Source organism: Artemia sp. Qi Xiang Cuo, chromosome 17, assembly GCF_049724085.1.
Source record: "Artemia sp. Qi Xiang Cuo chromosome 17, ASM4972408v1, whole genome shotgun sequence".
NCBI classification, from domain to species: domain Eukaryota; kingdom Metazoa; phylum Arthropoda; class Branchiopoda; order Anostraca; family Artemiidae; genus Artemia; species Artemia sp. Qi Xiang Cuo.
In genome coordinates, this window is record NC_142810.1 from 57,871,430 (window position 1) to 57,893,851 (window position 22,422).

Sequence of the window (22,422 nt, forward strand, 5' to 3'; positions counted from 1 at the left end):
AACAAGGACTGGTTTGCTATCAAAACATTTAATCGCTAGACAATTGAACTCAGCCTCCATCTACCGGTTGTTTGACCCTCCACTATTGTACTTTGGGGATTTATTATTTTCAAGGTAAGTCCTTACAGCTTGTTTCTTTGCAAAGTTTATAATATATGAGGACCTTCATAATTCCACTACTGAGTGACAGCGAAGTAATAAAACCAGTTAATGTAATACAGCTTCTAGTTCTGATGTTTCAAGGATAAACTTGATAAGCCTTGTCACAAAATCAAAAGACATTTCAAAGCTAAAGCTTTCAACATTATCCTTGCCCATGTGAATCCTAAGGTTGTAATGGAACATCTTTCTCTGACTCGTAAGGACCGCCTCATAACGCCACTGTATTAGCGTTACTTAACGCCACTTTGGAGTGTAGTTTTAGTGAAAATTTAGCTATAGGGAAAATATTCAGTTCGTTGACAATATTGTTGAAGAACTATTAAAGTTTTATCTGACAACCTTGATAACTGGTCAAATTTTATAATAATTGTCACGATCCAGATTGTTCTTTGGAGGCTGTTTAGAATCACTATTGAAATGTAGGAACCTCTTGATTCCCTCGAACTGGCTAAAGCACTTTTGAACGATTTCGAGAAAACAGTTTGGGCTCAGACGGCAACTTGGTTATATTAGAAAGAAAGAAGCAAAAGAGAGATAGAAATAAAAAATATATACATAAAAAATGAGATTTCACAATAAGCTTGGCTAGAAGAATAGGGTCCTATGTGCAAAAAATTACTGCCTGATGATCACGCTTCTGCTGGATAGTCCCACATGGTATCACGATTTTACAAGAGTACAGATTGCTGGCGTTTCCGAAAGGGGGAGAGAAAAACATATCATATGATTTGTTAGACTATTAACAATAAGTTCAAATATAAACCAGACTGAAAGAGCTCTTATCCTTATCATATTAAGAAGCTAAAGCCACGTCACTCACAGAAGGGCAATAGTAATTCTATCAAGAGGGTGTGAACTTTAAGACTAATGAACAGGTACTACTTTGCGAAAAAAGTGTGTGAAAACATATCGATTAATAAGAAGCTAACTTCTCTTGGGTGCCGTGAAGTACCAAGTTGATAAAAAAAAATCTAAATTGTGTATGGTGCCGGATGGAATTTTACGTCCTGAGAGGGTTAAGCAAATTTTATTAGGGTTCTCTTTTGTCGTTTAAAAAGCAAAACAAAATTAGGAACTCAAGAATCAATGTAGCCAGATTTGTTTTCTGATTAAGATTATCTGGGTCCTGAAATTTAAACTAATGTGTCCTCGTTGCCCGAAATTTTGGAGCAGATGAGCAAAAAAATGGTATATTTGGCACCTAAAATCTGTAAAAACACATTTTTTCTTCGCAGAATTACTGTCCAAGATAAGCTCTCCTTCCTGGTCCCCTCCAAGTTGAAATTTAAAATCTACTTGAGCCCACTCCCTCCCATAGATAATCATTCAAAGCTTCGAGCGCGTACCCTAAGCCGCTAATTTCTGTTCCCAAGATATTGCAGCTGAGGTAATTTGATAATCTGGATGCATTGACAATTTTTAAAATTATATTCGCCCTTTCCTTCCTCCAAGCCAGAACTCACGCTTTCTTTGCCATCAACCGTTCTCGTCACGCTAAGCACATCATCTTACGCAAGGCTAATGTGGTAACGTAGATTATATAATTATCATCTAAAATTATTTCAATCATCATAAGCAATCATCAAGCTTCAAATAAACGTGAAATGTTGCTTTCTAGAAATTATTTTTTAGTTATTTTCCAAATTTACTAGCAGCTCACCCAAAAATTCCATCTTTTTCCTGCTATATTGACATTTCCATAACCTACCATAATTTTACCTCGTGCAAATTCTTTGTAGAATTCGTGTCTAGATGGCCCTACCTATATTACGGACAAAATTTGCTCCATAAGACTATATAAGGTAAAGTCACGTCTTAAATTATGAAAGTACCAAAGTATCTAAATTGTAGTGTAAAAGAACATCTAGCCAGCAGCTAGGTTCCACCCGATGAAAAAGGAATTGCTAAATTTTAATGATTTTTTGGTTGATTTTGTGATTTTCTTTAATAAACTAGTGATTCATGTGCTGATTTAGTGATTTTCATGTTTAGGCAATATAAAAATCACTAGAAATAATGATAAATCACTAAGGGTTGCAACCCTGGCCACCAATAAATATAACCGAATAAATAAAATATCTTAGCGCAATATCCTCGAGTTAAAATACTAAAGAGGCTGGCACAAGCCAAGCTTTAGGTAAATTTTATCAAATATGGGGTAGAAAGCTAGTGCTATAAATATAGTACTATCAAGGCTGCATTGTCCCAAAACTTCACACTGGAAATGGATTACAACCAACAAGGCTTAAATACATGATCATTCAGTTTTGGGAAAGGAAAGTAACAAATTTAAACAACAAACATGGATGAGAAATTAGCAAAATAAGCTGAACACAAGTGACACCAAACATGTGAAGAAGGTGTATGGTGACACTATGCAGTTCCTTGACAACTATAGAAGTATGTGGCCAAGATGTTGACATAGTCAAGCAGTTCACCTACCTTGGTTCAATTCTTTGCTCAAACAGAAATCTAGATGCAGAGATATCAGCAAGGTGGCAAAGGCGAATGCCGTTTTTGGCCTGCTACTGAGAACAATATTCCACAAACTTCAGATCAGCCGTCTCACGAAAGCTCGTATCTCCTCTGCCTCGCTAGCAAGTGTTGAGTTGTACTCGTCAGAGACTTGGCCTTCGACTGATTCGCAGATGATGAAGGTATATGCTCTCCAGGCAAAACACTTCCGCAAAATCTAACACGTTAGATGGCTTGACCTGGTGTGAAACATGAATTTCCTTCGGTCCTTAAAATTACCACCCCTGTCCGAACAGCTTGAGTCTTGCTCCCTGTGTTGGTACGGTCATTTACTTCGCCTACCCACTGAAAAACCTGCCCAACTTATATTTAACTTCGATCCAACTGCAAACGGCTGGAAATGCCCCAAAGGTAGACCACGAATAGGATGGGCGAGTATCATCCGAAATCAAATCACAGCGCGGGGCATTGACCCCAGCAAAGCTTCTACTCTTTCCCAAAACAGGCCACTCTGAAGACGACTATCGGCACTGACGTCTGGTTCCCTCTACGCTGGCGACGCAGCCAAGCAAGAGCTATGGGTCAAGTCAAGAGACATGTTTTTACCAACATAATCCAAAACCAACTTTCACTTTTGTGAGTTAGTTTGACCAGTGACTGTTGATCAAGCGCTGTTGGATTGCTGAAAGACTTTCCTGATGAAAATACCGATTTACAAGTTGCACGGAAGCGGCTTGCTGGTCAACGTTCTTAAGTAAACATTATTAGTTCCTTGCAGTAAAAAAACATCTAACGAAGTTTGTTTGTAACTTCTTCGCTCCAAACTTATCAAAAACTGAATTCATAGTATTCTAGTTTTCACACTAAATTTTATTCAACATTAAAGAAAAAACGTTAAATAACAAATTTATTTAAAATTTTCTGTAATTTTTGTTGTTCAATAAAATATATATTAAATTTTTAAATCTCGAAATCCTACATCATTCCCTATTTGAATTTTATCTTCAACTTAGAAAAGAAAAAATTGAACAAGATCAGCCTATCCTCATTAAGGCTGTAACCTACATTGATTGCTACATCTACATTGATTGCTGAAGCTTTCATGTAGCTAACGGAGCAGCTTTACACATAAGCACATCGCTGCTTGGCCTAAAGGGTAGACTTACCAAACTAAGCAGTGCAAAACTGAGATGAAAACACTCACTTAGAATTCGAACTGATAAAACTCACTAACAATTTTTAAATATCATCTGCTTGTAGAGAGAGAAGCTGAACAAATTTCGTTGGTGCTGCAAATTCATGGTGCTTGGAAAAGTTATCTGATTCTGCGGCAAAGGTGCCATGGCGCTTTAACTTGTATTTTCTTCTGTTTCCCTTTGTACAGGTGAAGGTATTTGAGCCCAGTTCCCAGTTCCAATACTTGAGAATTTTATTTTCTACATTTTCCTGGTCTTCATTTTTGCTTTGCTTTGTTGGAGATATTTTAAATGTTAATAAATAGGTCTAAAAATTGTACAAAAATACGTCAAAGGTATGCTAGCAGCAATATAGATAGGTTTTTTCCAGACACTGTCTTTCTAAGACGAACAAATAAATGGATTTATCTCCATTTCAACGTTTAAAATATTAGTACATATATACTTGATCTAATACATATTTACATATATAAAAGATCTTTGGGAAAAGGCCAAGGAGATATAAGCCAGCTCTGGGAAGAGGAGGGGGGGGGAGCTCTTTAGAGAGTTTCATTCGAACCATTTGTAAGTGGTTGCTATAGTTGTCAAATTCGTCTCTCACCACGTGTTTCAATAGATGGCAGAAATAACAAATATTTTTTCAATTCAAATATTCAACTTAATGACCTTTATCTTGAAATTTGTGCTTTAATCTTTTATAAAACTCTAAGTAAGTAGGTGTACATTTCTTTTTTTGAGTACCTCTATTGCTAAAAAAAAAGTAGCCAATTCTATCAGACGGTTTTTAATTTGGAAGGCTTTGTAAATTAAACTTTTTAGAATTAGCCAAGGCTACACTAACAGTATAAATAGGCTAGGCTAATGGTTCATTTATAGTAGACCTACTGGACAGAAATTGGTTAAAGACTAACAGGTAAAATTCTACTTTAGCTACTTTTGGCTATCTTGGAAAAGGGTTAGGTTAGGAAAATGAAACTTTCAGGGATGGGTCTACAGGCTAAAGTGTGGGTAATTTTTTTCACAGATCATATTATTGACTTACAAGAAAAGTAAACATACCACTCAATGCCTTTGGTAAAATTCTACTTTAGCTACTTTTGACTATCTTGGAAAGGGGTTAGGTTAAGAAAATGAAACTTTCAGGGATGGGTCTAGAGGCTAAAGTATGTCCTGGGAAGATATTTTGAAGTACCCACCTCCACTCCTTCTCCTGACCTTTGATGACCTTTAAAAATATGTGAGTTATAAAAGTGAAACCTTGAAAAATATATCTTCTGCTTAAATGAAGTACAACAAAATTTTTTTCAGCTTCAAAACTTTGCTCAATCCTAATTTAAAAGGTTTAAAGATATACAAATACATTTACTAATTTTTGAAAATAAACTAAGACTATTTATATGTCTTAAAATTCTGCTCAAATAACTGAAATTGCATTTTCAGAGCTAAAGCCAGAGAAAAAGAAACTGATAACTGAAAATTAAGGTAAAATGTTGTTTTGTCAAAATTTCAATGGGTATAGACCTGTCATGTAGGCAAATTTCATGACCCTCTAGAGTGAGAAGGAGTGAAGGTAGGTAATTCAAAATACCTTCCCAGGACATACTCTAGCCTGTAGACACATCCCTGAAAGTTGTATTTTCCTAACCTAACCCCTTACCAAGATAGCCAAAAGTAGCTAAAGTAGAATTTTACCATGCCTTTTTTTATGCTCTCCAAATATAATAATCATTTTTGTTGGATTAGCCCCCACCCTTATGTATACAAATTCAGGGTAGGCTATATATTTGCACGCTAGGGGGGTGGGGGGAAAGTTTAAACTTACCTCTTATTTACATCACAAATAAAGTTTACCCCCACTCACCTAATGTGCAAATATATACCCTGAATTGGTATAAATAGGAGTGGGGGAAAAACTCATTTCTGCCAAAAATGATTAATATATTTAGAAAGAGCATAAAAAAGGCGTCAAGTGGTATGTTCATATTATTCCTAAGTCAATAATATGAACTGCCAAAAATTAACAAAAGTATGTCCTGGGAAGGTATTTTGAAGTACCTACATCTACTCCTTCTCCCTCTAGTGGGTCCTGACCTTTGATGACCATTAAAAATTTATGTATTATAAAAGTGAAACCTTGTAAAATAGATCTTCTGCTTAAATGAAGTACAACAAAATTTTTTTCAGCTTCACAACTTTGCTCAATCCCAATTTATAAGGTAGTATAATACATTTGCAAATGCAAATACATTTACTAAATTTTGAAAAAAAACCATCAATATGGCTTAAAATTCTACTCAAATAGCAGATTCCATTTCAAAACTAAAGCCAGAGAAAAAGAAACTGATGACTGAAAATTAAGTTGTTTTGTCAAATTTTCAATAAGTACAGACCTCTCATGTAGGTAAATTTCAGGACCCTCTAGAGGAAGAAGGAGTGGAGGTAGGTACTTCAAAATATCTTCCCAGGTCATACTTTTGTAAATTTTTGGTAGTTCTTATTATTGACTTAGGAATAAAGTGAACACACCAATTGATGCCCTTTTTTATGCTCTTTAGAAATGTAATAATTGCTTCTATCAGAAATCCAAATTTACCCACACCCCTAATGTGCAAATGTATACCCTGAATTTTAACCACACAAAGAAGTTATCAACACTAGTTAAGTTATTGAAAAGTGATTAAAAATATATCACTAGTTTATAAATAAGTTGTTCAAGAGTAACATATTCCAAAAATATCTATGTATAACAATTCAAACCTCATTTATTAGGCAACTCAAATATAAAACATTTTCCTACACTTCTTAGTTTTTTTAATGCTGTTGACAAATTGAATTTTGCAAATCAAAACTTTGCCATCAACAATTCATGGTATATTCCAATTCAGGGTATATATTTGCACATTAGAGGGGTGGGGGTGGGTAAATTTGAATTTCTAATAGAAGCAATTATTATATTTGTAAAGAGCATAAAAAAAGGCATCAAGTGGTATGTACACTTTCTTTGTAAATCAATAATATGAACTGTCAAAATTTACCCATACTTTAGCCTGTAGGCCTAGATCCATCCCTGAAAGTTTTATTTTCCTAACCAGACCCCTTTCCAAGATAGCCAAAAGTAGCTGAAGTAGAATTTTACTGATTGACAATATAAATGGGAAATGTTCAGAGTTTGGTAAACTTCTAGTTTAGCTAGCCTACTGTAGGCTTTCTTGAAAATGGGTTAGGTTAGGAAATTGAAACTTCCAGTAAAGAATCCAGGATCAAAAACATACTTGAGGGAGGTATTGCCAAGCTACTATGTTAATCTTCTTCTGATGTTTATAGGCTACCAAGGCCTTTCTGAATTTTGATAGAACAACATTATAGGCCACCTTAATTTTCAGTTTCCTTTTCTTTGGTTTTAGTTTTGAAAATGCAATTGCTGTTAGGCCTATTTGAGTAGAAATAATCAATATCAATGGTTTTAATATTTAGCCATATACATGTCTTTTTTCCAGATTTAGTAAATGTAGCCTATTTGCAGATCTTTGAAACCTCATAAATTAGGATTGAGCAAAGTTCTAAAAAACAGAAAATCCTTTTGTTATTCTTCATTTAAGCAGAAAACCTATCTTGCAAGCTTTCACTTCTATAACACAAAGATTCTTAAAGGTCACTAATGAGTATATCATCAAAGTTCTCTCATCATTGTTCTATATGGCAGAAAGATGGAATCCTTCACACTTTTTGCTAACATCAATGAGCTGTAAGATCTTAGAACAAAGCTGAGTTAAAAGAAACAAATCTTTGCAGAAAGATGGAAGATCTTAGTGCAAAAGAATAAAGCCATTCTTTTACTCATCTTTGTGCTAAGATCTTACATCTTTTGTCAAAGAATGCTTAAAAGTGAAATCTTAGCACTATGATCTTACATCTTATAGCATTCTTTTGCAAACGTCTTTCATCATTCTGCTCTGATGAGCAGTCTAAGTATCCACTCCACTTTCTTCTGTTTTGCAAAATACCTACTGAGATATCCAAGTCAGACATGCAATTCAAAGATCATCAATAGTTTGTGCATAGCAGTTCCTACTATAGCCATTGCTAAACTTATGAAAAAACACAATTACCTTAATTAACTTAATTCGCACTTCAGAGCAAATTAAGGTCCATACTCAATCTGTTGTGCTCCGGGTCAATGATGGCAAAAATTTGTCACTGTGTTAGGGCCCAGTGACACGCCATAGGAGAGGTCTGCTGGAGAGATGCAATTTAAGCCCACTCGGTAGCGGTGGCCATGAGGTAGGTATGGCCCGTAAAGACCATTCTCAGTGGTATAGAGCTGACACCACCGCACAACAGCAACTTCGGATCAAGTATGCAAGATGGTTGGGTATGACAAGTGGCATCAGCCTCCTAGCAAGACACTCATTATGATAAAGTTGGCATCAGTCAGTAGTTGAGTGGGACGGACAGTCCCACTCATATTTCCATGGCTTGTTATTCCATTCCTTGTATAAAAGATTTCAAGACATGCTGTGAGCCAACTTCTTCAACTCTAGTTATGTTGTCATAGTTTTGACAACATTTGTATTATGTACTACATATGTTCTACATTTGATTTTTTGCCTCAATTCAAAAGTAAATTTACTTTTGAATTTTCTCTTTATAGGGCTCTAGCATCTTATTTTTTTTTATGAAGATGGGTTTTCAATAAATAATAATAATAATATGCTGAAGGCTCAGTGTCATTTCATTTGATCTTTCATCTTTCTTTCTATTTTCAGCAACATTTTAACTCATTTTGATAATATAATTTTGTTTGATTTCATAAGAAACCATATCTTATGCTATTTTCAGGTATCATTTTTGGGTTTCTGACAATACACCTCACCCCCTGGTATGATTGTATAAATGCCCCTAGGATATATACAAAACTAAAAGGAAAAACTTAAATAGTGAAATTCTAAGTTTATAATATACAATATGTTTCTGTTAATCAGATTATTATATTTCCTTCCATTGTTATCCAGATTCTTAAATTATCCTTCTATATATATAAAATCAATTGTATTTCTGTCTGTGGGTATTGTATACACTGTTAATCTGATTGCCAAGAAACACTCCTGCAAAGGTTTTTTAGGTATAAGATTTCGTTTTCAAAAAATTCTCCAAATTTGCAGGGGTGTAGCCAAAGTATTTTTATTGAGGGGGCAAGAAGGGGTGCTATTGAAGTAGGTGCTATTCAAGCAGTAGTGAAGAAAAGTAACTATTTAACAGACACACTACTTGGTGAGTTTAAAAACATTACACAATACATTATAAACAATAAACACAACAGTAAAGCTGCTACTGTTGTCTGCAGACAACAGTAGTATAGCATAAGCAAGCTTTTGTTTGGGCAAAGGTGAATGTTGTGTACAGTTTGTTGTATACAGGTTTTTTTTTCCCAGATTCAGCACTAGTGCTGCAGTACATACCCTCCCTCCAATTCCTCCAACCCCCACACCCAGCACAGAATGCTCAATCTCATAATTGAACCAAGCTCTATTCTTATAGCCTAATTGTGCTATTCATTTGCTTGTAATTTTGAATGGATTTAATTCTGTAAGATTTAAATTGTTGTATTAAACTTTTAACATACAGGATTTAATGAAATATTATCGATGACTATTTATTAAATTGTATTTTTTGCTGGTTTGCCAATTTATATTAATAAATAGCATTGATATCAGCAGGCCCCACATAGCCAAAACAATAATAACAGGTAGTGCAATAGCACTGTCTAAGCAAAGACACAGGACAAGTCAAAGTGTTACCACAGATTGTGTAACATTATATTGTGACATATACACCACTTTTAAATAGCAACCATTTTTCAAATTTGAAAGTATTAAAAAAATAAAGTTATAACTATTAACTTATCCATTGGGCATTGTATAGATAGATAGATAAATTGTATTTCATACAAATATAAACAACACAAATAATTAAATAAAGCCAACAGGGAGCTAAACTCGAAAGGAAGGCTAACAATTATTACAATGAGTTCAAGTACACCAAAAATAAAGATAAAGAAGATAAACCAAAAAACATCATACATATAGAAGGAGAAGTACAAAGGAGGCTACCTCAGCATGGCAAAATCTAAAAATAATGCTAAGAAACAAATTATCAAGAAGAATCACCCTGTCATCAAAGGTTAATAATATATTCTACTAATCTAGTCTTTAAAAGTGATCGGCTATTAAGATTTTTAAATTCACTTTTTTATTTTAGCCTATTTGCTATAGAAGGGATTTGGTATCTTATTGAAAATTTATGTCTCTCACAATGAATCAAAGGGATTCTATACGCTCCAAGACAAGCTGACGAAGAAGCGAGTGAGCAAATAGGGGTAACAAGAATTTGTATGATGAAGAATATCCAGAAAATCTTAACGATTCTTGGCATCATTGCAGCTGAAACCTTAAATTAATTAAAAACTGCAAGGGATACCAAATAGAAGGGACAATCAACTCCTAGATTTTGAAAATCATCTTCCCCTTTGTATCTTTGTAAAAAAAAAAAAAATCTATAAAAATTACACAAAAATTTTTCCCATGTAAATCAGAGTATGGGGGTGTACATTTCTGGAAGGGGATTACACTGACTATCGTTTTTATGTCTATAATTCGCTCCACAATTAAAGCTTGGTCTCCTAGTGCTGCATGATAAAACTGATAACAATAGAAAAAGAGAATGGGTTAGTACTGTTTATGTGGGCACACATAATTTCTAAATTGTGAGAAAAAAAAATACATATTTTGTTTAAAATTCAATTTATCCTATTCTCAGCAGACATTTTGTGCAGCATGCTGATACAGAGATAAATGTCTTACAAGTAGTGCTGGCATTGTGTGAAATGTGATGAATTTCAGTCATAATTCTTAGCACATTTATGTCAATTTTTTTGGAGCTGGTTAAATGAAATATTTAGAAAAACGAATATAGTAAAAACTCAGTACGGTACAATACACATAGGCAGTTCTACATATATGGGATAGTATGTGAATCTGAAACGTAAGGAATAGGAAGTTATCAGTGCTTATTAGGCATTTCAATGACAAATAAGAAAATCGGAATTTCAATTAAATACTGAAAGTAAAATTAAATAATTCCTGGAGTGGATCCCCCTCTATCAAATTCTATGACCAAACTACAATCAATTTGAGCTATCTAGTTATAGTATGAATATTATTATAAAAAGCACTATGTCTTATTTACTTTTTCAATGATTTCTTTTCATTCAGGAAATAATGTTCAATGTATATCTACCTTCTTAGTCTTCAATGATTCCATTTCTGTTCTATTTGCAGATGTAGATGGTGTATTTATTTCCACTTTTGAAAGTTTTAAAACAAGAGAATATAATCTTGAACTGATAGATTTTAGGAAGTAAAGGCACTTTAAATATCAGGGCACTTTAAACAATGTATTGTTTATTTTTGGTCTTAGACCAGGGCATTTCGTATCGAAGGAGTTGTCGTAGAAACTTTGAAAATGGCTCATTCGATTGGAAATTGGAGTGGGTTGTGCCCTTTTTAATAGTCGAAAGTGATTGGAAGGCAACTAATACCACTTCCATGCCCACCATTTCCCCAAACACCTCAAATCAAAATTTTGAGATAGCCATTTTGTTCAGTGTGGTTGATTTCCAGATAGAAATTATGTTTTTGAGAAGAACACTCCCCCACAGCCCTCAGGGCAAGGGTTGTAAGTTATGCCCTTGGGGCATATAAGGTTTTATAGAAAGCATTGTCGTAGAAACTTGAAAAAAAGGCTCGTTTGATTGGAAATTCAAAGGGCTAGTACTCTTTTAATAGTCGAAAGTGATTGGAGGGCAACTAACCCCCATCTCATGCCCATATTTTCCCCAAACACATCCAATTAAAATTTGGGATAGCCATTTTGTTCAACGTAGTTGAAAGTTCTGGAATTTAGGTCTTTGAGGTTTACAACCCCCCCCCCCCACAGCCCTCAGGGCAAGGGTTGTAAGTTATGCCCTAGGGGTATATCATATTTTTTATAGAAAGCGTTGTCATAGAAACTTCAAAAAGGGCTCATTTGATTGGAAATTGAAATGGCTAGTGCCATTTTTAATAGTCGAAAGTGGTTTGAGGGCGCCTAACCCCCCTCTCACGCTCACCTTTTCCCCAAACACATCCAATCAAAATTTTAGATAGCCATTTCGTTCAATGTAGTTAAAAGTTTTAGAAACTATATCTTTGAGGATGAAACCCCCCTCCCCCAACAGCCCATAAATAAACAAAGTTTTTCAGTGGGAATTAAAGAGCGAAGTTGAAACTTGAAACAGATAAAAATTATTGCTTCACAGCCTATTTACAATAAACCAACTAATTATGTTTCCCTATGCTTATAGGATTATACAAAACTAGCGCTTTATTGACAACACAAAAGTCAAGTATAAAAAACAGGATTATTGATTTAAAAGTCAAAAGTGAGTATGTAGCCTGACAACACTAAACGAATCTATAAAGCTTTTCATGCTCTTACACCAGTTGTGACATTAGTAACTTTCAGTATACAATTTAAAAGGATCATAAAAACATAAGCGTAAAACTAAAGATTCTTTAAAAACCTCGAAGTAAATTGAACAGCCTACAGAAATAAATGATTGATTTATTTGATTTTAAATAAATTTTGCTCTCACCAGCTGTACTACCAATAGTGGGTAATATACAGTCTTAAATTCCAAGAAATATTCTTTAGTATCACTTGAAATGAAGATCAAATAAGACTTAATAGGAACTCTGGAAATCCGATTATTTCTCTCTATACAAGAGTGAATTTTAAGCTATGATACAAATTCTAAAGCTAGTGTATTGTTCCAATACTATCAAGATGGCCTTGCTTCGAACTTTTGTAAAAACTAATCATGAAATGTCCTTTTAAGAACCAAAACGAGAGCCAGTCATCGAACTGAGCCATTGTGCAGAAGTGATACCAAATTAAACGTAACAAAAAAATAAAGAAAATCTTAAAATAAATTGTTGCTTTATCTTAAAAGGGATTGATCCTAAAAGGGATTGATAATATTTTGATTGTGTAAAAAGTGTCCTTATTTGGTTTGCTTTTATTGTGCCAAAAATCCTATATTATTTTGTGTTTTCAGTAATGTCCTAGTTTTGTACATAATCCTAAAACCATAGGAAAACATAATTAGTTGGTTTATTTGTACTAGTTATATTAATATATATATTAAATAGGCTGTGAAGTGATAATTTTTGTCCGTTTTAAGTTTCAATTTCGCCCCTTACTTCCCTCGGAAAAACTTTCTTTTTTAAATTAATCTCTGTTCGTTTTTGATTAAAATTTAATGTAGAAATAACGCTGCTATGATCTTTTATTTATACAGAATAATATATGTTCGTTTTAAGTTTTAATGTCACTTCTTAGTTTCAGTTGAACACTTATTTTTAATATAGTTTCTAATTATCACCTCTAAAAAATACTGCAAACAACCTTGACAACTAAGAAAACCTTTCAGTCTATAACATAAAGTTCATTATCCATACTTCACAAAACAATACATGTTTTTCAAGAACGTTTGTTTTTCGATAAGCAAAAAGCTGTTTTTACTCGGCCGACTTCGCTTGAAAAAGCCATAATGAAGACAGGGCTTTATAAATCACCTACTGACTAGCAGAAACTAGAAGGCTACTGTAACAACAGAGAGCTGTTTAAGGGCCCATTTAAAAGCTTATATTTATACTTTATCTATTTTTATAAATTTGACTTGATAGAACATTCCCACAAAGTGCACTTTCGGTTGTTTCCCCAACTTTTTTAAATGAAACAAGTGAAACTTAGGGGGCAAGGACGTCCCTCCCCTCAATTACCGCCGTTAGAACTAGCGCACAGGCTTCATCACAGAGTAAAGTTTGAAGATTCAATTCAGAACTGTTAATCAATCAAGCATAATTTTTGGTAGATTTTTAGTTGAAAAGTTTTTATTTTTAGTTAATTTGTTTTCGCAATAATCTTTTACTTTTAATATGACTAGTTGATTTATGAAACTTACTAAGAGGGTCTGCAGGGGAAGTATATGTGAGGGGATCTTGTAAACCTCCAGTTAAGGGCTTTGGACCATAAATATTCCAATGGTACAGTTTTACGATTTCAAATACTTCCGCATAAGAAGCGGTGTCAACAGTATCATTTCTAGTGCGATATAGCACATTCTAAGTTTAAAATTGATAAAAAAGCACGCATATCCAATTAGTTTGCTTCAAGTCAACCTATTTAGAATTCGCCTTATAAAATGTGTGTGGCATGTGTAAAGAGGTAATGATTTGTATGAAGATCGAATATAGCATGATACAAATCATAATTAACAAAAAATTCATGTTTGAATAGAATGCATGATAATTAAATTTGAAGTGTAGCGCTGTACTAACAGAACCACGCCTCTAATAATGTAATTTAATATATTGGTGTTTGTAGGACTTTAATTGTTTAGCTTATTAAGGGGGACTAGAGGAGGAAGTTGCAGGAGGTGTTCTTGCAAACCTCCAGTTAAGGGGTTTGGACCATAATTATTGCAATAGTACCGTTTTGTTCCTTCAAGATTTCCTGTTTCCAAAATGGCGTCAAAAATATTTCATTCTACTCTTCATGATACTTACGAATTGTAGAACCGATAAAAAGCACAGAGTCAAAGGCGAACGTTTCCAAATGAGCCATTAAACATTTTCGTGCCATGTGGCACTTGCACACGGCGAAATTTATATAAACCACGTACATATGAGAAATGGCCTTTGAATGAGCTCTTAAGCATCTCTCTATGTTTTTATATTACCCCAATAGGCCTGTAATAAATAACAAAACACGACTGTTTAAACATTTTTTTAACTTCTAGTTACTATGCGCTTTGGTTCACTCTTTACTAGGTTGCAGCTAATGCTTCAACCATGACAAAGAGTTCATTGAAAATCCTTCCCAGAAACTAGTTAATATTAAAATCTGTGATATCTAATAGATGGTAGAATTTTCAAAAAACTAGTAAATATAAGCCATAGCTTTTAATTAAGTAATCAAACATCTATCCACAATAGTGTGGTAGCCTGCTAATGTTTCAGTAGCTTACTGATGAGCAGACGATTTATGAAACTTATCTGCTAGCCCAATAGCCTAAATTTTTCCACTCGAGACACGACACCAAAAGTGCTGTTTTTAGTGCCGGTTGAACTTGATGATGGTAGAATTTATATGAAAGACTTAGATATGGGCATTATCTTTTATAGGAGCTATAAAAGATCTGTCAACAATGTTCTGGTAGCCTGCTAGTGCCACCTTTTGAGAAATTGCACAAAGAGTGCCATTTCAGTGTCATATGGCACTGCATATGGCATAATATATAAAAAGCACTTAGATATTAGGAAAAGATTTTGAATGAGCTATTGATAATCTCTGATGTTCTGGTAGCTCGCTAGGCCTGCTTAAAAAAAAGAAAGAAAAAAAAATAACAAAAACAGGAGACAGATCAGTGCTACCAATGCAAAAAAGAAATTTTCCTTGTTGTTCAGGGAGGGGACTGTAACTTCCCTGTACAAGGTTTTCGACCATGCTGATTCCAATGGTACACTTTTCATTTTGATCTGACGCTATTTTCGAGGGGTTTGAGGCTTTTATTCGAAATCATCATAAATTTCTTTTCGCAATAAACTTTTACTTTTAACACGAACCGAAATAATGGCTAACATTCCAGAGTCGGTGTCAGATGGGGTTTTTTTTCACTAGGCAGTATTTTTCAAAACGCGTTTTTTAATTTTTGGTTACTAGGGGCGGTGGTTCATTCTTTACTGTATTGTAGCTGCCGGTGCAACCATTATGCCGTGCATGGAATTAATCTAAAAAAAGAGCCGACAAAATGGCTAAAAAAAAACAACGGATACCGATATTACTGATACGATACATGCAATACCAATACGCTCAATACCGATACGCGCGATATCGATACCACATACAACCCTTCCCCAGGGACTATGGAGGGTCATATCATCATCAAAACCATATATATTGGACCTTTGAACTATGTTAAACAAATTGGCTATCTCAAAAATTTTATAGGACTAGTTTGGGGGGAGGGGGCTATTTGCCCTCCGATCTTTTTGGTCACTTAAAAAGGGCACTTACAAATGTAATTCCCTTTTGAATGAGCTATTACACACCCCTCTATGATGCTCTGGCCACCCCCTAGGCCTGGTAGAAAAAAAAGAAAAAAAGGAAGACAGATCAGTGCTACCCATGCAAAAAAGTCATTTTCCTTGGTGTTCAAGTGGGGGACTGTAATTATCCTATAGGTTTTGGACCATGCTGATTCCAATGGTGTACTTTTTATTTCGATTTGACACCATTTTCAAGGTGTTTCCGGCTCTTTCGAAATCACCATAAATTTCTTTTCCCAATAAACGTTTAATTCTAAGATTAACCAAAACAATAGTTACCATTTCTGATTCAGTGTCAGATGGCAATTTTTTTCCCCTAGACAGTTTTTTTGAAAACATGTTTTTCAACTTTCGTTTACTATGGGCTGTGGTTCGCTCTTTACTAGGTTGCAGCTGCCGCTGCAACCATGATAACCCCCTCAGTGCCCTCGGGGCAAAGGTTTTAATAGATAGTGATGTTGTTGAAACTTCAAAAAGGGCTCATTCGATTGGATATTAGAAGGGCTTGTGCCCTTTTTTAGTCACAAGTGACTGGAGGATAACTAATACCCCTCTCACACCCACCCCACAACACATACAATCAAAATTTTGAGTTCTGGAAATTAGGGCTTTGAGGATGACAACCCACCCACCCCCCCCAGTCCTCAAGTCAAGGGTTGTAAGTTATGCCTTGGGGCCATATAAGGTTTTTATTGAAAGTGTTGTTGTAGAAACTTCAAAAGGGCTCATTCGATTGGAAATTGAAAGGGCTAGTGTCTTTTTTAATAGGTGAAAGTGATTGAAGAGCAACTATCGCCCCTTTCACGCCCACGCTTTCTCCAAAACATCAAATCAAAAGTTTGAGATTGCCATTTTGTTAAGCGTGGCTGAAAGGTCTGGAAATAAGGTATTTAAGGATGACTACCCTCTCACAGCCCTCAGGGCAAGGGTTGTAATTTATGCCCTTGGGGCAAATAAGGTTTGTATAGAAAGTGTTGTCGTAGAAACTCAAAAAGGGCTCATTCGAGTGGAAATTGAAAGGGCTAGTGCCTTTTTAATAGTCGAAAGTGATTGGAAGGCTTGACATTTTTATAGTAAAGATCGATGTGGGTACAATGTATTATTATTTTTTTTCTTTTTATTTTGTTTAGACGAGGACACTTCGTATCGAAGGAGTATTAGGAACGTCGAAAAGGGCTCATTTGATTGAAAATAGAAAGGGCTAATGCCCTATTTAATTTTTGAAAGTGATTAGAGGGCAACTAGTCCCTCTCCCAAACAGCTTGGAAGTATAAAACGGTACCACTGTAATAATTATGGTCCAAAACTAACTGGAGGTTTACTAGAACTCTTCCTCTATACCCCCCCCCCTCTCAGACCGCTTGGTAAGTTTCATTAGTCCCTTGGGAGAATTAGCTTTGAACTTTTTGTCTTTAAAATAATCGGCTGACGCTGAGGCTCGCAAAATGAAAGATAAAAAGATATCAAATGTTCCTAAAGGGCTGGGCACACGTAGCTGATTTTGGGGACTGATTTCCAAATCAGCGCCGATTTTAAAAGAAATCGGTGTCGATTTGAGCTGGAAAAATTTTCTAGTTTTCGGCGCCGATTTACAAAATCAGCGCTGATTTTCATCATCATCATCACAAAAAAAATAAGGAGACAAATAAATAGTCAGCCAGAGATGTCTGTGGTGAAAGACCTCGCTACTGAGCTGAGAACTAAGCTGAGATCAATCATGCAATTATTAATAAACTCCAGTTGACTATTATTGTCCATGTTTTTTTGGTTTGAGAATCTCGCGCAATAAATTTTTCTTTCAACATATTTTTTTTACCGCTGTCGTTTGTCCACTGATGCTGAAATCGGTTCCCGAAATCAACTACGTTTGCCCAGCCCTTAAGAGGAAGAAATTCATAGAATAACAAATAATTGGATTTCAAAATTCGAAATGACTATTCCTTGACGTGTCCGCCTTCCCTCCTCCGGTTCGCAAAAGTTCGGCTTCACCAAATACAGTGTAATGTTCTCACTCTGCAAAATCGAAGCTTTAAATAAGTCAATGTTTTATAATGGCCAATATAGGCGCACATAGGCTGAATTTTAGGGAGAGGGGGCTTATCTGGTCTAATCGGGACTTCCAATGCTGTATAATAGAAATATAAAAACAAAATATCATAGGCAGCGGTCGCGCTGCCTAAGTAAAGTGCGATGTGGGCACAATATATTATTTATTTTTATATTTTAGACCAGGGCACTTATTGCAGAAAGAAATGTTATAAAAACATCAAAATGAGCTTATGGATGGCAACCAGTCCCTTCCCCACGTCAATCGTTTTCCCAAACACATCCAATCAAGATTTTTAGATAGTCATTTTGTTCAGCGTAGTTTAAAGGTCCGGGAAATACGACTTTGAGGATGACACCCCCCCCCCCCACACACACACACATACAACCCTCAGGTCAAGGGTTTAAGTTATGCCCTGGGGGATACATGTTTTTTTTATAGAAAGAGTGGTCGTATAAACTTCGGAGGCGGCTCATTTGATTGCTAATCAGAAGTTCTCTGGCCTTTAAACAGTCAAAAGTGATTGGAGGTCAACCCCCCCTAAACCAATCATTTCTCCATACAGATCCAATCAGAAAAATTGAGATATCCATTTTGTTCAGCGTAGTTGAAAGGTTCAGAAATTTTGTCTTTGAGGATGACCCCCACCCATAGTCCTCAGGGCAAGGCTTGTAAGACGCCCTGGGGGCATATAAGGTTTTTATAGAAATGGTGGTCGTATAAACTGCGGATTAACGATCATATGGGGGCTGATAACCCCCATGCCTTGTCAAGACTAGAACATAATTTCCACTTTACTAAAAACAAAATAGGCAAACGTTTAAATGTTTTCACTTTTTTTCTTAAATCAATACAAAAAATTTAAAACTTTAAGGAATATATATCAGTGAAGGTATATTAAACTGACAATCCACGGTCTTTTTTTTTCAGTAAAGCCTAAATTGTGTTCTGGTCTTGAGAAGGCATGGGGGTTGTCAGCCCTAGTAACGTTAATTTTTGCTCAGTTTGAGTTTACTTGGCTATCTATTCTAATCTATTCTAATTTCTGTTCGTTTTGAGTTTCATTTATTTGTTGATAGTGATTTATGGTAGTTTTACGCTTGAAAGATTATTTGACTTGATTTCTGCCCATTTTGGGCTTAATGGAGCACTTTACTTTTCTTTGAAAAACTTATTTTGTGGAAAAAGTTATTAACGTTAATTTTTGCTCGTTTTGAGTTTGACTTGACTATTTTTTCTAATTTCTGTTTTGAGTCTCATTTATTTATTGATAGTGATTTGTGGTAGTTTTACGATTGGAAGATTTTAGTTCTGCCCATTTTTGGTTTAATTTGTAGATTTATTTTGTAGAATAAGTTTTTTTAAATTAATACAAACATGAAGCAGCGTCATTCAGCTAAGGTGAAGGGACTGGTGCCCCCCCCTTATGGGTGCCCATGATGGCCAATTACAAATGTATCTGCTGAATAACATCTAATAACTATGGGTCTAATAATAATAAATATGATCCATAATACGTGGGATAAGGGCTGTAAGCCACATAAACATGGTCCTGCATAGCGCGTCGCTCCACACTTACAATTCGATACCACGTACTGTTTGGTAACTCAAATTTTCATTTGTTTTGTCTCTATGACTCGTTACCTTTATAAGTCGAACTATATGTAACTCGAAAATAAATCTTGGTCCCGTGAATTTCGAATTAGCAAGAGTCGACTGTATATTAACCATGGTTGATAAAGGCTTATAGTGGTAATAAGTGTCATATCTATAAGAATGTGAATTCTCATCGTATCGTGTAATTTAGTTGTTTGTGGATTGAATTGCTCAAAAAAAAAAAATCCTTCTTTTCTTACTTATTAATAATCCAAAAATATAGTAATGCCAGAATCAGTTCAGTATTAAACCAGTTCTCATTGAGTAAACATACAACAGAGGTCAATCAACAAAACGAAAAGACCGTGTATGTTTGACCCGATATTCTTGATTGCTTCTAAAAAAAAACGACTAAATTTAACAAAACTTAAGAATAAACCATATATTGAATTTATAATTATGTGTATACCTCCAAGCCAACAAAGAAAAACAGTGACATCTAAAATTAATACTGCATTTCTCAAGGCCTTAACATTTCCTCTTCTTGTCGTGGCTTAATCATGACAGCAACCTGACCCTCTAAGTAGTTGTTTCACCTTATCTCCAGTAGTGTGGGGTCAATTGATTCAAAGTCATCCCTAGGGAAATTAGTATGGAGTTTTAAAGTCATCCCTATCCTTTTTCCCATAGAATTCAAAGTCATGGTCTCTGACGTCACGCGACACACCTGTACAATGCGGTCAGCTGTTTCTAGGCGACGGCTGGCAAGATTTAAAGGATTTCAGTTTTGTATTATATGTTTACTTGGAATGTGGTTTGTATAATAGAAAAGTAGTAATAATAGGGAAATTATGATATTGCGGTACACACCCCCGTTTCAAGCGCATGTTACACCACGCGACACACCCTCGCCCTTTAAAGGGCCAGATGAGTGGAGCTACCAGCCCCTCGCACCTGCACAGTGCAGTCACCTGTTCTATTAAAGGAAACACACTTGGCAAGACTCCATGACATACCCTTCTGGACTCCAATGACGTTATACGACTTACCCCGTTTCAAGCATACAGGTCTAATATGCTTGACGCAATTTTGCGTAACCCTAAGGAACCCATGAGGGAATCCCTGCTTGTAGCACACACCCTACGTAATGATTGTGCAACAGTGTCACATAATACTTTTTTTTATTAACTATATGGTGGCATACACTTTATGTAATGATTGCGCATCCATCACTGTCAGATTTTGGCATTTTTCGCCGAAAACCCTCAAGACATTTTCTTTTTCAGCGTTTCTTTTTTTTTGGCCAAAACCCCCAAAGCCAAAATCACAGCTGTTTCGTTTTAAGAAGAAAACAGCATGGAACCTTATTTGAAAATTATTCACTCTTTTTTTCGCTCTTTTTTGGAAAATTATTTGCTCTTTTTTGGATGCCATCATTTTATTTTATTTTTTATCAGGAAATGCTAGGGTGCCAAACAGGGTAAGTATGTTCAAGATGGAGATGGACAAAGGAAGTATAAATCCTTAAAGAATGGGAAGGGAGATATTAAATTTATTTAGGAGCTTAAGAGGGGAGATAGAAGCATTGGCTCTATGGATGATATCCTTAACACGGATATCCCATTTTAACTTAGAAAAAATTGTGACGCCGAGGATTTTAGAGGAGGACACATAAATTTCAGGAGGGAGGTAGAGGAAATAGTGCAAAGATTTAAGGTAACGTATTGACACCATCATGGACTCAGAGGCGTTTACCCTCATGTTTAAGTCGAAGGCACCATGAGCAAAAACAATAAGGATACTCATAGTGTTGCTCTTGGCACCAAGGCACCATGAGCAAAAACAATGAGGATACTCATAGGGTTGTTTCTATAGCAGATTTCGACAACTATTAGGTCATCAACAAATATCCATTTGTCAGGTAATCTCTAAGCAAGGCAGTTGATCACAACTGAAAAAAGGAGGCGACCTAGGAGAGTACCTTGGGGTGCTCCATTGTGGACAGGGAGGGGATTGGAATAATAATTTCTGATATTTGACTACTTTATGATCTTTTATAAGAAAGTGATCTATATGAGAATGAGGTGAAGTTAATATATTATGGCTAACGAGGTCAAATGCTTTTTGAAGGTTGATAGGATTTAAACTTATCCTGGACTTAGGCTTTTGAGAGTTTGTCCAATTAGTCCAATAAGAAAAACAAGGCAAGAGGAAGTAGAAGGGGATTTGAAGTTGCAAAAATTTAACTTCGGTCAGTAAGGAAGTAGCTCTTTTTCCTTTTGCCAGTCTGGTCTATTCTCAGCCTGCAGCCATAGCTCCTTCAGCAAAGACCTTGTCAGCTTAGCCTTTTTTTTCAAGGAACAGCCCAGTTTTATCTTAGGCTTCTGTGCGTGTCGAGGCAAGGGGGTGTCCATCCCCACACATCATGTAGGCCTAGTAACCTTCCATCACCCATCTGTATTGTATATTCCTAGTACAGCTTCACAAGAGATATAATTCTACATTGTTATCCTTTGTCTAACCACATTAGGGAGAGGATTACTGGGATACAATTGTTATGGTTGCTTGACCAATTGTCTTGCGAGGTTTTGCTAGATGTTTCAGACAAATTAGTAGTTCAAAGGAGCAATACCTTGGCTATATGGAATATAGGGTAGCACTTGTGATTTTAATGTCTCTAGGTGTATTTGACAACCTGCAGCCTATGCAGCATTGCCAGGATGTAAAATTATTTTTC

General features: G+C 35.4%; 1 protein-coding gene across 4 annotated transcripts in view; it reads left to right on the forward strand.

Annotated features, from left to right (window-relative positions):
• LOC148942403 (uncharacterized) overlaps positions 1–22,422 on the forward strand; it is a 79,972-nt gene that overhangs the window by 7,776 nt on the left and 49,774 nt on the right. Inside the window, exon 1 of one of the 4 annotated variants that reach the window (XM_089103365.1) lies at positions 4,480–4,546. The exons of 2 other annotated variants lie outside the window; for them this stretch is intronic. The gene's annotated coding sequence lies outside the window, so the exon portion shown is untranslated. Of the gene's footprint in view, positions 1–4,479; positions 4,547–22,422 lie in introns of those variants that run through there. One more of the 4 variants, XM_089103366.1, reaches the window with a different exon arrangement.